Source organism: Bombus vosnesenskii, unplaced genomic scaffold (assembly GCF_011952255.1).
Source record: "Bombus vosnesenskii isolate JDL3184/JDL3185 unplaced genomic scaffold, Bvos_JDL3184-5_v1.1 scf7180000014535, whole genome shotgun sequence".
Classification (NCBI taxonomy): Eukaryota; Metazoa; Arthropoda; class Insecta; order Hymenoptera; family Apidae; genus Bombus; species Bombus vosnesenskii.
In genome coordinates this window covers 871560-888983 of record NW_022883506.1, presented here as the reverse complement: position 1 = coordinate 888983, position 17424 = coordinate 871560, and the positions used below count along the sequence as shown (strand labels likewise).

Below are 17424 nucleotides of genomic sequence, written 5' to 3'. Positions count from 1 at the left end.
CTAATTAATCTAAGTAATATCTTCATCTCCTGATTTTCTTGTCTATCTCTAAAATCAATTCTGTATTCCTAAAACCTATATAAATTGAGAAAATACAATCGCAAACATTCTCCATCTGTCCGAAACACGCAAACGCGAAACATGAAGCGCAAAGGTGGCTAAAGAGTTGAAGAACATACAATTTAATAATAGAGAAAGGTGTCCGGCGACAAAGCGCCTCTTTACCGCTTACAAAGCGGTTCGTTCCTTCTATTCTCGGCAGAGCAGAAGCGAGGGGATATGTGAGAGACAACGGTTGTAACTGAGAAAGAGAAACACGTTTGACTCGTGCGAAAGAGTAAACGCGAATAGTACAGAGGGTGAAGAGTAAGGATGGTGTGATATAAAAGTAAGCTCGGGATGAACCACGACACACTGTTACTCCATTTCTATCCTATACGCTTGCCTATTGTTACGTTACTGCTCCTTCTAAATACTGAGCGTTCCCTGCGTCACATCAACTTCCTTTTCTTGAAAGCTCGATTACTACCGACGAAAGGTCGTATTAAACGGTTTGTCGCGACGCGACGTTTTGACCATTTTTAAGCTGTCGATAAAAGATTCTATGACATATCATCCGAAATTTTTATAATATGATATTATCGAAGGATAAATATTCGATTTGACGTTAATCACAGAAAAAAGGTTAACCGACAAGTTAATTAAACGACAGTTTAATATAACTTCTCTTCTTTCACATGGAATATAAGAAATTCACTGGCAAAAAAGACTGTACAGCATCCTAAGTTGTCCATCGTTTATCAAAGAGCTATGATAAGAGATACGAAAAAAAAAACGAATACAAAAAAGCTGACAAAGGTTCACGCAGAATACCAGGTTTCGTTGTTGCACGTTCGCTTATAAGAAAACCGAGCCACGTGCATGCGCGCGCGCGCCATCCAAGAGACGAAAACCAAGGAGTTATCCCTTTAGTTAAAGCGAGACTAATTAATTTAGCGGCGCCGTAAAGAAGCGTCGAATTGCGATTCAGAGCCAGACCGGGTCTGGGGGTTGAAAAGAGGGGGATGTTTTTGCCCCTGATCTCTCAGCGGATGCGCGCCGAGGATTATCCTTTTAGGCGTCCTTTAATTCCATTTGTAGCCGGTGCTCCCGGGCAAAGGCTTTTGTCAACGAGTATTACCCCGAGCCCTTTGAAGTCAAATTGCAATCGAGTAATGTAATAGTTCTGTCCGCGATATGCATTACCGGCGCGGGCCCCAATTCAAGAAGAAACTTGCAATGGAAAGAAAATATAATTTTCTGCGTGAAGCATTCCAAGGACGCTGGGAACCAGCTTTTCGTAACGAGAAGATTATTTTTATGCTTATCAAGTTGTTCGGAATTCGTCACTTGGCTATGCAGCAACGAAGGAAATCACAAGAAGTACGAATTAGTTACGATACTGAAAAGTATCACGATAGGATATCGTCGTTATATTTCTCTGAACGAAAGTTCCGTGGATATAAAGGATCGTGAAATATCGCAAGGTGATTTTGCTTGAAAAAGAAAGAATCAAAGAAGTTAAAGTGGTCGAAGGTGCGCGAATCTCTATTTTAAATATTAAATACCTACGATTCAAACTCTAGACTGCAATAGTCCATTAAAATAATTTATCTTTGCGTGTTTGATGAATACATCGAGATGATTGCGTTCGGTTTCTTGAAGTCTCGTGCAGATGCAGTTGAATCTTCTCAACTGTCAAAGGAACACGTTGCTTGAGTTAAATGGAAGTGGGAATGGTTAATTCGCCGCAGAATCTGCGCATGCCACGTACCATTGAATCAACTCCTCTCGTTCTCATATTGTGTAGCTGATGAAGATAAATATTTGGGAATTGACTAAATATTTGGGAATTGACTAAATTGAAATTTGCATGCTTAGTGATGCGAATTACGGTAACATACTTTTGCTTTAAACATAGTAAGTAATTTTGAAAAGAAAAAAGGAAATAATTTTACAAACGAATCTTTCTCTATGTTTATACATAGTATATACACGTGTACATTTGAAGTAGATTAAAGCGATCTAAGGTGACAATAAAATTTTTTATTACGTACTGCGATAAACTATTAGGTCATCCCATAAGTTCGTGCCGACTTTTGTGTATACATTTCATGTGTCGATCTATAAACATACGCCGATAAAGGACCAATGCACTTGAGCTTAGCTGATCGATAACAGGCTAGAGCAGATTTTCGTGGGTATAAGATCGTAATATAGTGAACACAGTGACTTCTAACAGTAAAAAATCATGAGTGCATTGCGTATCCATTTTCGACATCTCATGTTATATGAATTTCGGAAAGGAAGTTCTGTAACAATTGCCATGAAAAACATATGTGCTGTTTACGGAGAAAATGCGCTTTCATCTCGCACCTGTAGGAAGTGGTTCTAGAGCTGGGAATTTCCGTTTAGAAGACGAGGAACGCTCCGGGCGTCCTCCTCAGACAGACGAAGATACAATTCGGGATCTTGTTGAAAAATCACGAAGTTTGACAGTTCAAGAGACGTCAAATGTTCTGAAAATACCTAAGACAACGATTCATAGGTGTTTAAAAAAAATAACATATATAACCGCTCGAAAAACGGCACGAACTTATGGGATGACCTAATATTTCAAGATTAATACAAGATTTATTGAAACAATATACACCTTTTGACATACAATATAGAATATGCAGAGATCCGAGAAAACAGATTCACACGATTGCTCTCCAAATTGCCAATTTTCTCATTAACTGCGGAGTTTAGTTTCAAAAATTCCTTGCTGATTACACAGCTATATCAAGCAATTACGAGTAATACTCGTCAAGCGCAGATCAAATGCTCCTTTTGTAAATTTTACGAAAAAAGTAAAGCAAAACGAGGAAGTCTTACATTTTTATTCAAAACAAGTTATTAAAAACTTAAGAATTGTCAAAAAATAATAAAGTAAAGTTCACAAGCCAATTCAGGGAATAGCTGATATACGCAGTAAAATACACAAAATAATTTGGGGAATAGCTGATGCATTGGGGAAAATAATCGATTCAATTTACAAAAAGCAATACATTATACGGAACATAAACGGTATACCAAAGAGAATAATCAAATAATCAAAATTTTTTTAAGTCTTTTTGTCTTTTTTATAAAATATATAATAGTTTTACTGGTAGAATAAAGGAAAAATACCACTAAATGTCATTTATATTACTTTTTAATAAAATTTTTAGTTTTTATAGTAAATGGTAATTTTTTATTTTACATGACGAATGTATACGTCAACTGTACCGAAGTAAAGTTTTGCATTGACATGTATACACGTCGAACGCAGTTAACTGGTTAGCTCCAATACAAAACAAGATTCCACCTTGGCGAGTCTAACGAATCGCTCTCGATCCGCCTCTTACCACTGTTCCCAGATTCAGTCACGAGGCGTAGGTGATAACGAGATATATGCCGCGATTTTGCTTCTGACGCTTTGCCCTCCCCTCTCGCTATATTTTTTCTTCCTCACCGCGTGCTTTGCTTTAATCAATCCTTTATAAGCATCCCTCGAAGCGCGGCCCATTTATTCTTTCAGAGTGTGTCCATTCGTTTTTAAAAACGCGTATACGTCGGAACCGTGTGCATAACGTATCAAAGCAACAGCAGCAGCATTCTGAAAAGCGCCCGTTATCGATCGCACGTAATCTAAGGAGTGCAGCGAGAGCAAGCGAGGAAGATAGAATGACAGAGGGAAAAAAGGTAGGAGCACGAGCGAAAGTCCAGTAAGTTGACGTTTTTTAATTTGGACATGGCCGCCACGGTTAATGACGGTTGCGCTTGATTCACGTAGGCAAATCTGCCGACGGGACATGGTCATTTCTCGTGGGGCAGAAAGGTCACAGGACGAAACGGGATGAATCTGTTGGGAAAATGAACCGAGACCCCGGCTCGGCTTTTACCTGTGACCGCCTCCTTGCCCAAAGACCGTTTAATCATTTATACGTGTTTTAACCTTTCTCGATTCAATCTTTTTCCCAACGAATCTATTGTCACGGCTAATTGACGTTGAATATGGATGTACGTAAGGTTTTGTTCAGTTGCGCGAAGGTAGTTTGCGAATGAATATGCGAATCGACCTCTGGGTAGTTTTAATCGTTGACAAACAGAATTTTATTGCATTGCGGGCTTTTGCTTTTCAGGTATACGGTTCCGATGTTGTATATTGTATACAATTTGAATTCCACTGTTAGCCGTAAGTTTTATCGATACTGTCATGTGCGTGTATTGATGGAACAAACACACTATTAGTCCTATCGATATAACAATTACTTTATATAATAATTATGTACGATATAATTATGAAACTATAAACAAGAAAAATATTATATATAGTTTAACATTGTGTAAATTTGTACAAATTACCTTGGTCTGTCTTGTCCGTACGTTAGGCGATTTCGATGTTTTTAGCATGTATACAACTGACATAAATCTACAAAACGTATTTTTTTAATTTTCGTTACAGGCTCAGATAAACGAATTATAAGACGTGATCTGTACTATTTTCTTCACGATTTCGATCAATTGAAATTTTTTCAAAATTTTCTTTACATATCATCTAGTAAACTAGTCCTTTCAACTTCTGAAAAAAATTCAAGTCGTCTGGTCTAATTTTAAAAAAGGGTGTCCGGATATTAAAGTCAGTAATTGTAGCTAGTAATGTACCTACATCAAATAAATATCTTGAACGGTGCAATCTGCTTCCTTGTCCTTTATGAACCACATTAAAGGGTGACAAATCCCAAATGTACTTTACAGATTAGTACCTGAAAAAGTAGTTCTTTAAGTCGTTCTTTCTCTAATATCTTTCCCTACATATAACCAAAAACGGTAGACTTGTCTAGTTACGTGGATTACATATATGTATGAAAGTGTTGTACAATACACGAAAAGAAAGTATACTAATGATAAACACAGAATACTATATAATAGCTCAGTATTTCGTAAATCGTAAAATTATTAAAATTTCAAGCAAAAGGTTGGCCTTAATCATCCTAATCAATGTATCGATAAAAGAATATTTTAAAATTTTTCTCCTTTATTATTTTAAACTTATCACAAAAAAGGAAGTATAAAAGGATGCTTCCAATCGAGCTTAATCTGTTCGAAAGAACTTATCGACTTGCGAATATCGGGGTCGAAGGTAACGAAACTGCAAGACATTGGGGAGAATGTAGAGGGGTTGAACTTAGAAAAGGAGCTGGAAGCGGAAAGGGGGCGGTTGTACCGATGCGGCGACGTAGTCACGTATAAGCAGTGACTCAGCCTCCGCCCTCCTCTCGTTCTCGGCACCCTTCGCACTCGGCTCTCCATGTCCTTCTTCCTTGCTCCTTGCCGTGGTTCCAGTGGTAATCTGTTATTAAAATCAGCAACGAGAAAAATTCGTGCCGTATCTACGCAGGACGAGCCGCATACCGACAGACGTGTTGTGGCAAAAATTAAGCCACCTACTAACTCAAAAACAAAATTACCGCGAGGTGTGTGGAGTTGCGTATCAGATACAATCTTTTCAACAAATTTAAACGTTTTTTACGCGTAATTGAAATTTGCAGTATTTGATTTCGGCTTAATCGGCAGAAATTCTCAAAAAAATTTCTAAACGATTCTTTTATTATTTTCGTCATCCTGATTTTTCAAGTAGATTTTCTATTTGATTCATGATCGATCTATAAACTTGAAAAGTCCACAAAATCGCATTTCATTTGTCAGGTAAACGTTGACTGCGCATTTCCAAGCGCTCTTTAACCGTGGAATAAGCGACATCGATAACGCAACCGGGTCAAGTATCTTTTTCATTTTGTTTTCTGTTTCCTCTCTTCCTTTTTCCTCCTCGTTCTTGGTTTACGCCACAGCGCGGATTGACATTTTGATTTAAACGATGCCTCCTTGAAATATTCATTTTACTTTGGAGCGCCGTGCTTATCATGTTTGCCGATTGTAATTTAATAGTCCGGCAGCGAGGAAATTGGAAATCTGCTCGCAACGCATATCGCGTGTTCGCCGATATTACAGATCGCTGTTTGAATCTATCGATTTCAGTTTATCCGGCTAAAGCCCCGAAATCATCTGCTCCTTGAACCAACGAAAATGTGATTTCGTGGTGGTACGCTAATCTACCGGTGAATTCGCAATCAATCGTCACATCCCGGCACCCTCCGAATAGATCTGGAAAATTTGCACGAACGATCCTTTCTAGGTCCGAAGCATTTTCGCCAGCTATTTATACGCAATCGCATAAAATGGTTCGGTCGGCGGCCTAGGGTTTTTCATGTTGTAGGTATTGGGCGGTTAACTAGATCGTGAGGTACATGTCTATAAGCAGGTTTGAGGATCGGTGTTTATTGGAGTATGTAATACCTTTAAGAGGGATTTTTATTCGTATCCTTCAAGAAAGAAAAAGGTTTTTAAAACTAGATAAAAATTGATAAAATTTTACAGAATATGATATGGTTCTAAATACTTGACAGCATATATTTATAAATAATTATAGAATATAAACCATCTAATAATTTCGACACTAAAGAACGATACTTCAAACCCAAAAACTACGACTCATTCATTATTAAAAATATAAACTCGTAACTTTATTCCCCTACTTAATTAAACCTCCACTTACCCCTCTATCGAAGCAAAAGAGCACACACAATACCGCGAGCACGTGAAATCCGCTTTGCGCATGCAAATCATAATTCGCGGGTGGGGCTTCTTCGTCGCTCAAAGGATTCCATTATTCGATCAAGCGCCACAGAAGACGAATACCAAAAAAAAAAAAGAAAAAGGAAAAAGAAAAAGAACGATGAAAAAGGGGGAGGAGGAAATAGGGCTAAGGCGCAAGTGGGGAGCAAAGGGGGATGGTTCTCTAAAAAATTTCAATCAGTTCTACTGCTGCGAAAGGAGTCCCGGGAGCTGCCGCGGAAACCTTTTAGGACTGAAAAGAAGCACAATAATGATCGGATTTTCCCTCGATATCGATCTTACGGCCGTGTTTCCACGTCTGTCGCGGCACCTACCCGCCTACCTAGCCACCTACGAGCCCGTAAGAAGAAATATTGCTACTGAGACTGCACGAGACGGTAGGACAGGAGAGCACAGAGCCTTATCGGCTACGAGCTGGCGTTTATTTAAATTTAAAAGTGGAAGAGATCGATCTCGAGCCGCGGTCACGGCTTCGTGTTCCTTCATCCTCTGTCTCTTTTTTTTTCACAGAGGCCAGACGGGCGCGGCCCTTCTCCCTTTCTCGAGTCTCACTGCCTCTAATTCCCGGCTCTTGTCGATCGTCTCCGCGCCCGGCACGTCCCTCGAAAAACTCATTAACGTGTCTCGCTGATTCTCCTTCCCTTTACCTTTCCTCCGACTCGGCCAACTTCTTGTACGTACTCTGTGTGGAGCGTGGAAGGAAACGACGCGACGACGTGGTCCAGGTCGGAGAACAGATCTACAGATTCTCTCTTCGTCCCGTTGCTGTTTGCCTCTTGAGGACGTGAAGAGCCGCGAGCGTGCCTTACTCCAGGTTTTAAGAAGTGTTTGCGGGAGACTAGGAAGAGATTATGTGTGAGCAAATGTGGGAAGGAAACGAAAGGAGCAGGCTGCTGCGTTCTACGTTTTGATGTATAGGAAAGCTACCGAGGAATTTTCTGAGGAAGTTTGTACAGGAATGGGGATTGCTTCGGATGAACGAATGGTGCGAAGGTATGTGTTTGTTAGTACATTAAATGCCATGTGTTTGTCGAAAAGGCGTGAGGATCGTACAGTATAATGAAGAGGAAGTTTACTGTTTTTAGATATGTTTTTTCACCGAAAGTTTACAAGAAACATTATTATTATCATTATTATTATCACAAAACACATTATTTTATTAGACTATCTCTGCTAAAATAAATAAAAATATTAAATAAATATTGAATTATACAAAAATAAATGAATAAACGATATTTAACTTACCTATAAACAGATTTTTCATTAAATTCTTAAACTTTGAATACGATGAGCACTCAAATCTGAAATACAAATACTAACGTTGTTGACCGAAGACAAGTATCGCAAAGAAAACCTTAATATCCTCTCGTCTTCGTAAATATGCATATAGTACGACGTATAGTACTAAGGTTTTGATAAATTAACGTATGCGGGTGCAAAAGGGATGTGACGTGAACAGGTCCCTATGCGATATATTATCTATAGAAGGTACGTGTGTTCTTCGTCGTTTGAATCACATTATTCTTTCTTTTTCTTTTTTGACGATGTTAGGACATTACATGAGTGACCTGTAATTAAACGAAAGACTCGCCTGTTTCTCGCGCAAAGAAACATCCTCTTTGAGGCAAGTCGCTGACTTTATCGCGTGATTAAATAACACCACAAAACAGAATTCTATTACGTACTTCACGGCAAAAGAGATGTTAGTCAAAAGTGCGAATCTATTCGACAAACTTTAATTTTTGTGTACCCATAATATTGTTTTATTCATTGGATAATATTATCATTAGAGATTAGCTCCGTGTGGAAACGTTTACAAATCAATTTAAATATTATACGCAATAGAATAAATAATACGCCGATTCATACATATGACTGTTTATAATATCGCATTAAAATACTTATCGAGCTATGCACCATTTTATTGGTCAGTTTGTAAGTTGTAATTTATTTTTAAAAATCTCGGAAGGAGACGAGCGAATTTTTTCGTTACTCGTTGCTTGTCCCAATTAATTTAACGAGACCGTTACAGATAAATTAAAAGCAGAATATTTAACGAGGATTATATTTAAATGAAATTCTGATACATTTTTCTTGTTTTTATAGAAGAAACTTTTATTTTCTTTATGCACATATTCGTTCAAGTAATTAGAATATTCATTAAAAATTGCGATATATTACCCACGTAAGATTCTTCAATACGACTATAGTATCTTATATCCAGGTACCCACTGTGATATAAAATTGATTCTGATTATGTCTTGTATTCGATAATCGATATTCTAGTTACTTTCCACTTCAAATGGTGATACCCCCCCTTTTTTTTATATCCAAATAAAAATAATAGAAATAGTAGAAAATTTTATTTCTCTTTTCTCAATGCCCTTTATGTAACAAATATACCACCTCCGTGCACGAATCTTGAATTCAACTATAACCAACTGAAGAGCCGGTGCGATACGCGATTGTTACTTTGTTCGCTTGAATTTTCCTAATTAATTCGTGTTGCTCGCGTGGATGCGGGGCGGTCGTTAAGCTTAATCGTGAAAATTATTCAGTTTCAGGGACGGCGTTCATTCGCGATAAACGTAAGAGAGCAGAGTAAGACGTTCCGTCCTATAATCTACCGTATTCACGGAACAGGAGTATCCTTGCAGGCAAAATTTAGTCGACGCGTGGAAGTAGGGTGGGCGATTAAATAATAGAGAAGACGAAAGAAGAGTGAAAAAAAGGGAGGAAGGAAAATGAGAAAAGAACGACTCTTACCTGGGCATCTGGTGGAATATTTTATTAACAAGGCTAAAGTAGTTGTACTATATATCCGAGGGAACTCGAGAGCAAAGTGTATTACGACTCGAAAGAAACTATGTTCGCGCAGGAAACTACCAGCTGTTATTAGTTATGTAGGTTATCATCCAGCTTGAGTATTTAATTGCTATCAAAACAGCCGTATGGGCGCCTTTCAATCGGCCTCGGTATCTTTTGAGTTAAAATCGAAATAGACTTTCCCGGGCGACGATTACGAGTGCCTTTTGCACGTTTAAGAGCGCTTGAATTTTCGAGAGGAAACATTTTCATGTAAAGCGTTGTTTTGTGAAATAGAAAGGGAATTAAATTACAAAAGTCTTAGTTTTTATTGATTTACGTGAAACATGCTAAATCAGAGTTCTCTACGAAAGACTAAACTTTTTTTTAACAATAGGAAATTCGTAATTGGCTGGAATTTCTCATCGATGTTTCGAAGTAGAGGTGCACCGTGTTGGGTCGAACACCTAGGCTCGAGATGTATTTACTTACTTACAATGCTATTGAAGTATTGATACGTTCATTGTTCTTTCATTTTATTTTATTAAATAATCGTATATAAAATACATGTATTATGTACAGCCAATTCCCTTATAACACAATTATTCATATAAAAATTGTGTTATAAATTGTCCTTTAAATTAAAAATCGGCCGCTGACCTGTAAGTGAGTCGCATATGCATTATTATATATCTGGTATCATATATTGTTATGTACGTGGGTCACATAATTAAAACTACAATAGAATTTTAAGGCTTTCCACGCATAAAAGCAATGCAATATGTATCGCAAAATCTTTTCGCTATTATGAATTTGAATGCCACCAGCAAAGATCATTTCTTTTTCTATAACAAAATTATCGAGATATAGCCGATAAACGTAATGCGATTTGGAATTTTACCGGAAATTATTTGGTATTCAATGATCACAATATATTGGACGTAAAATTGTCTTAATTAAACATTCTGATGATTCTGATTCACGTCAGAATTGTGACGCTATTTACGCATTGAGTAAAAGGAGGAGGAGTTCCATAAGCGAGTGTCACGCGATACAATGAAATATTGGCGCTCTTCCGGTTCTTCTTCGCCGTGAAACGCGTTTTTGCACGGTGTCTGCGCCAGCCGAGAATTATTTTTGTGCTGGAACACGTTACTACGTATCCAACGTAGAAACCCCCTTTTTTATTGTAGGCAACTGGGTGTCGTAGTTTCGCGGTGTTTAATGCAGATGAATCACCTGTTTCTGCCCCAGAGATGCACTGAGTTGTATGGTTATTGCTTGGTGGTTTCGGAACATACTTTGGATGATCATGCTGTGTTACCAAATTTGAAATCGATACACTATTTCTTCTTACTTTGTGGACATTTTTTTGCGTGTCTGATTTGCGTAATGTGCTTCTGTAAAGTGTCTATTATTCCAAGAAATGGATTAAGCAATCACATTTTTCAATGACTGCGTATCCGAACAAACAAACGGAAAGTTGGAGAGCGCGCTAGAACAGCGAGCGAAAGAAAGCGAGCCTCGAGCAGACCATTAAATCGGCAACAGGCGACAATGAAAACCAGCTCAGACATTTAACCCTGAAAGTATAGGGACTGGCGTGCCACGATTTCACGGCAACGTTTTTGATCTCGAGCCTGTTGTTTCGTTGAAAATGCGCGCGAATAGTGCATTCTGTGCTCATGACTCTTCCCCGTTGTGTGCGAAAAGCCGCGAATATAACGGCGAAAAAGGGTAGAACGGGGACGAAAACGAGAATAAGGGAGACGGAGTGATTTGCCAGAGAAGCTTTTGTTTCCTCTTTTTGAATACGGCTCGCCCGACGACGCGTATGAATTCTGAGAGGCGTTGAATTTTTACGGCTTTGCACGCCTCAAATTAGTTCGTAGCCTGTACACACGCTTCTTCTCATTGTTGCTTCGCTATTATTGTCGTTGTTTCTTTGATATCGCTGTAGCAAAGTGTAATGCAATAATGATGCTTTGAACACGTGAAAGAGCTTTCGTCGTTTTACTCTTCTCTTTGTTAAAAATGTTTCGAAAGAAAGTAAATGAAAGTCGAATGAAAAACGAAGCTATTAGCTTTTATCCAATTTTTTCTAGCTTTATTTCTTCCATTTTGTTCCGAGCGCGTTGCTGCAGTGGGCAAGTCGAATTACATGTCGAAGTAGAAAATAATACGAATAACAAATTGTATTATTTCGATCCATTATGGCGAATACAATAAGGAAGTAAATCAGTTTTTGGGCCGTAGCGAATTTCAGTTTTCTCCGTAATAAAGATAAAGGTGACACTTGTCAAAAGTAGATTTACGCAATCGAGTCACGAGAAAAGTGAGAGTTGATCCGATATCCGGTCGCAGCAGGGGAAAAGTTAGCGCGTTCGGAATTTGAATATAAATCGAAAACCCGATCGCGATCAATCTCCTTTTACATTCCCTGCTTTTAGAGCAAATATCTGCGTCGGCCATCATCTTTAACCTCCATACTAATTAACCTCTTGGTTCTAGCGAAATAAATTATTCATTTAAAGAATAATTTACCATACGTGGTAAGTAACAGAAAAAAAAATAAATAACCGAAGTAGAATGAAGGATCAATGAAGATCAATATGACGCTGTTCCTACTTCCTTTACTATATCGAAGGCGTATCGATTAGGATCATCTCAACGAGAATATCTGATAAAATAAAATTTATGTTACATACACGACTAGCTTCCTGTTCGTATGATCAATAATTTCTGTCCACATTTCTATTTTAAACTTCTAGAGGAAAGGAAAAATCCCGATTCTAATTATGACGGAAATGCCATGGAATTCCTCCTCTATCCTTAATAATTGAGGTCGTGATATCACAGTAGCTGGAACGAGATTTCAGTGTATCCGATCAGAAATGGAGTTCGGACTTTATTGTTAACCAGATTTTCGATAATTCTAAGTATAACAATATTGAACGGAAAAAATAGCCATATCGTGTCTAGGAATGCCATAGCAAAAATTATTAGTACATATAAATATATATAATATATATATATTATATTATATATATTATATATTATATATATATTATATATATTATATATATATAATATAATATATATATATTATATATATATATATATATTATTATATATATATATTATATATGTATATATATATATGTATTAATAATTGTCATTGACCTGTTACTCACGCGAGCAAGATGGTGTTCAATTTAATGTATGACTACTTTAACTGACTGAGTCGTTCAGCCCACCTATAGATTCTTTTTCCTACTTCTAGTGTCCCAAATAGTTTCATCCATAACAGTTCATGCGATAAATCTATATTGGGCTAAATTTATTAGATCCCGACAAGAGGTTTAAAATAATCGGAGGTTCTAATAAATATGTAAAAGATTTAAAATATCAAAATATCAGCGTATCTATATTAATCCAATAGTATTTCGAATAAGCGTTAGAAGCTTATCAATTATTATCGTTTAATCATTTATTCCTACGGAAATACCCATTTTATGTTCAATATGCGTCAGATATATCGTTTTTCATTCGATAAGTCAATGTTTATGATGCTACCGCGACTTACAAATGAAAAGGTCACATTATTAAAGAACAAAGTTCTTGTGGCACGATATCGGTCACATAAAATACTCAGCTGTAGTCTCGCTCTATACTTTGAGAATCAACGCTATCGTCTAAGCAATCATCCCATTTTCACGCAGACACAACGTAGCGAGAAGTATACGCGCGATATCTTCCGGTTCGCGAAACAATGGCTCCATAAAAGCGGCGGAATCCAGACAGGTTTCTGCGGACTGTGCGAGGGCACTATCTCATCCCTACAGTCGCTGCAAGACTTTACACCAGGCGATGTGCGTGTTGCGCGAAGATCCGTGTGAAATAAATAAAGAAATAAATAAAAATGAGTAGACACGTGTCTCACAAATCACGCGGTGGCGCGCTGACGAGACCCACGGGACCTCGAGGTGGAACCGCATGCGTTCCTCTCCTCCGCGACGCGGGAACCGAGGATCCTCACGAGAAGGGATGACTTTCTGGATTATTCCACGCGTGTCTCACCTTTGCATGCTTCTTTCCACACCCTCAGCACCGTCCTGCCACGCTTTTATTTTTCCAACGGAATATTCTGGCGATGTTCCTCCGTGGTGTCTTCCTGTGATTTTTTTCTCTGACCTGTTCAAAATGGAGGTCGTTCGGAATGATGGGTCTATTCGAGGGTGTTCTATGATTAATATTTGGTCCCTGATGTCGGTGGCTGAGGGTATAGTTGGCTGAGATATGGGTCTTTTTTGATATTAAAATATTAAACATTTTACGCGAAATGTTACTTATATGACTACCGATGATTCTTGTCAGATTTTTAGATGACACTGTACTCTAAACGATATTCTACATTGCAGCTTTGCTACGAAAGTAATGCAATTCAAAAATATTAATTGTTCAAACTAGTTTAAAGAATGCGGGAATCTACACGTAATCCAACACACAATCTATTTATCGTAAATTTCCAAATAATTTCTGAAAAAAAGGAAAAAGCGGGAAAGAGAAAATGATACGTTATATATGCGGTATGTGACCGAACGGAAATTGAATTCGTGTAATATTACGGAATATGTTATGAAAATGCGTCTTTGGTGCAATTTGAAAGAACACGGTTTACGAAATAATGAAAAATTGTGAACCCAGTAACAACTTTCAGTGGCGCAAACACGGTACCGCCTTTCGTGTCACGTTCACGAAGGAAGTATGATTTTTGAAATTATTTCACGCATGTTCGGGCTTCGTGTATGTATGTTCCTAACCATCTACTTCATGTTACCGTTACTATTTTACGTTACGAGACGAAAAAACTTTCGTGTTCCGTACAGTACACGCATAGGCCGCCTACGTTACCGCATAATTAATTACAAGGCGTGATTATTATTAACAGTGGCGTTAATTACTCATACGCATAGTGCATGGAATAAGCTAACACCGCTCTTTAATTAAAGGACGTGAAAGAATTTTTAATTCTTAGCGTATTTTATATATACAATTAGTGGATTTAGCTTTTGCACTGTGAATATGTTGAAGTTACAATTAGCGATTAATAATTAAAATGCGAGAAACTAAAACACAAGATATAAGTTAATATGTGACTAGATAGCCGCCAAGTAATACAGGTCAGTATATGATCAGACGTCTCGTAACTGACGCGTAATATCGCTCACTGGATCATTCCGTTAATTCGTAGTTTACTGATAAGTAGATCTAAAATTCGACTAATTAATAAACTTAAATAAAAGCTACAGATATTTTCAGAAAAACCACACATTAAATTTTCCCCTCCAAAGACTGATCAAAGCGTATACTTATTTTCCGTAAATAGCATGATTCAATAAATCCCTATCACAGAGGAAAGCGTACCCCGCCGTTTACAGGTGGCTGTCTTTCCAACGGCATAAACAAATATTGAGATTTGTTCTTCTGAAAATATTTACGTACGCTCGTCGGGCATAAAAATATGTAAAAAATTCTTCTGTAGGTTGAGTTTCAAACCCCTCTTCGTGGCCCGTACTGACCTACGAAGAGGAGGCTACAAAGGTTCAGGATTATTCTATGAGTATTCTGTCACTGTGCTTCTTCCTATCCGCTATGTTCGGTGATCGTACGCTTTCTGCGACCTTCCTTACTATTCCTCTCTTTCCTGTTCTCCTTGAATGCTCCCCCACAAAAGGCTTGATGTTTGTACGCATGAGCAGGGTGCACGTGCGATAGACGTATGAGTTGATGTATAGCTTGTGTATGGTATAGCGTTAAAGTATCGTTACAACTGGGTCAGAAGCCGCTCACAACATTTGTAATGCAATCCGCTTGCGTACACTTGCGACCATTGCCAGCTCTGCTTTCTCATTCGTTTCTAGTCCACTGATCTTTGTTCGCAATTTCGGAGAACACGTAACGGATATTTTCTTAAGAAATAAGAGCATAGTATATGAAATTCTAGTTAGATTAATAATCGCAGTAAAGTAGGTTAAGGTCGAACGCATTTACTAGTATTTTATCAAATTGCAAATAATCGTTTTGCTAATTCAAAATTATGTATCCGTTTGATTATTTAATAGCTATATAGTTCTAATAGCTCCATCGCATAGTGCAATTTATTTTCGACACAACTTCTGTTTACGTACCATTCTTGTGTGAGCTTCAGGTATGAATGAATAAATTGTAACTGAATGTAATTACACACGACGTGAAAGCATATGTAAATCGTGCAACTCGTTATTCCAGAATGAATTTTGAAAGTGACGGGAGCTACGAACATCCAAGCAGGGTGTTCGACTTTTGCAGCATACGAAAATGGAAATTTGGTTTATGATTACATGTGAAGTTGTTCGTCAAAATTCAACAAACATCATATTTCTAATAAAGTTCTTTGGAACGACGTTATTGAAATACTTTACTCTAAGTATTTTAAAACTAATTAAAATAAAATAAAAATTAGCTCTTCGATGCAAGATAATGCTCCAATCCGGAATTCTCTGAATGCTCTTTCGCTTTAAGTTGTGAAAATGGGAAAGCGTTGAGCAATGAAACGACTATGAAATTCGAAGTAAGCTCGAACCCCACAGTGACCATCCACCGTTAGAATTCAAGCACACAAATCGTGCGACGGCCTTGAAAATAAAGCGAGCAGCACTCGTGGCAGTGCTATCGTGTCATTTGAAGCTGTTCTGAGGAAACTTCGGCTTAACAGAATAAAGAGCAATGTACGAGCAGCACGATTTCCATTTGCGTCGCCGTTTTATGCTGGACTAACGCGTTCCTCGGGACAATAATCCGCCGTAATTGGTCACTGCGTGCGTGTGTTGCACGATGTGTTATTTCGAAAAAATCCCCATCGCGGCGATTCTAATTTTGAGATTGTTTGATAGACTGTAACACATTACGTTTTTTAATATACGGATAGGTATATCTAGTATTTAAAAGATAATGAATATTTTTATTCGTAGACTTTTATCTAATACTGTTACTTAAATACAGATGCTTGAAATAAGTACTCCGCAATGGAATAATTTTATTAAATCAGTCAAATATTGATAAGACAAGATAATAAATACAATGAAGTAAAGCGCCAAGTGCAGATGATGTTAATTTGATATAATTGTATAATTATTTAATTTGATTCAATGTATGACCTTTGAATGGTTAAGTCGGATAATTTAACAACGTAAACGACATGAAACGTAGGATATAATTATATTTCCCACAGGCAAATCCCGATGGATTAACTGATTGACTAAAACATTCTGCTGACCCGATTTCAATGCGGAAATCCACAACGTGGATTAGAAATGATATATTAAATTTTCAGGCTGCCAAGTCGAAGTGATCGAAGAACAATCTTTTTCATATTCTCTTACATATGTTCGTAAAAGAGTCAACTTCCTTTTCATAATATATAACTTTTCTATCATCACCTACTATAAATATAGCATAATGTAATCTTACTCTTCGGTTTATTTTATTTCTTTCGTATTTCATGAATGCCATTTAAAAATATCTTATAACATCAGAATCAAACTTATAAAATTACACGAGTTTCTTTCATCTTTACCTAAAACAAGATTGCAACTCCAACTTGTTGATATAATCACCTTATACGATACCGACTAAGCTTGAATAAGCAAAAAACAGGAAGACAGGACATTTTCTGGCCATCGGACAGTCACGTTGAACGCCCTAGTGTGGCCTTTATATGCATGGACGAAGCGTAACGCGCTGTAATTGCGTATGGAGTAGACACACTGCGTGACGTATCGCTGAAAGCTATATTGTCGTGATGTTACGGTGTATCGC

The 17424-nt window shown here is 37.6% G+C and overlaps 1 protein-coding gene across 3 annotated transcripts in view; it reads left to right on the top strand.

Moving 5' to 3' along the window:
• The window catches only part of LOC117240037 (lachesin-like), a 262392-nt gene that overhangs the window by 152329 nt on the left and 92639 nt on the right, over window positions 1-17424 (top strand). The gene's annotated exons all lie outside the window — the stretch shown is intronic.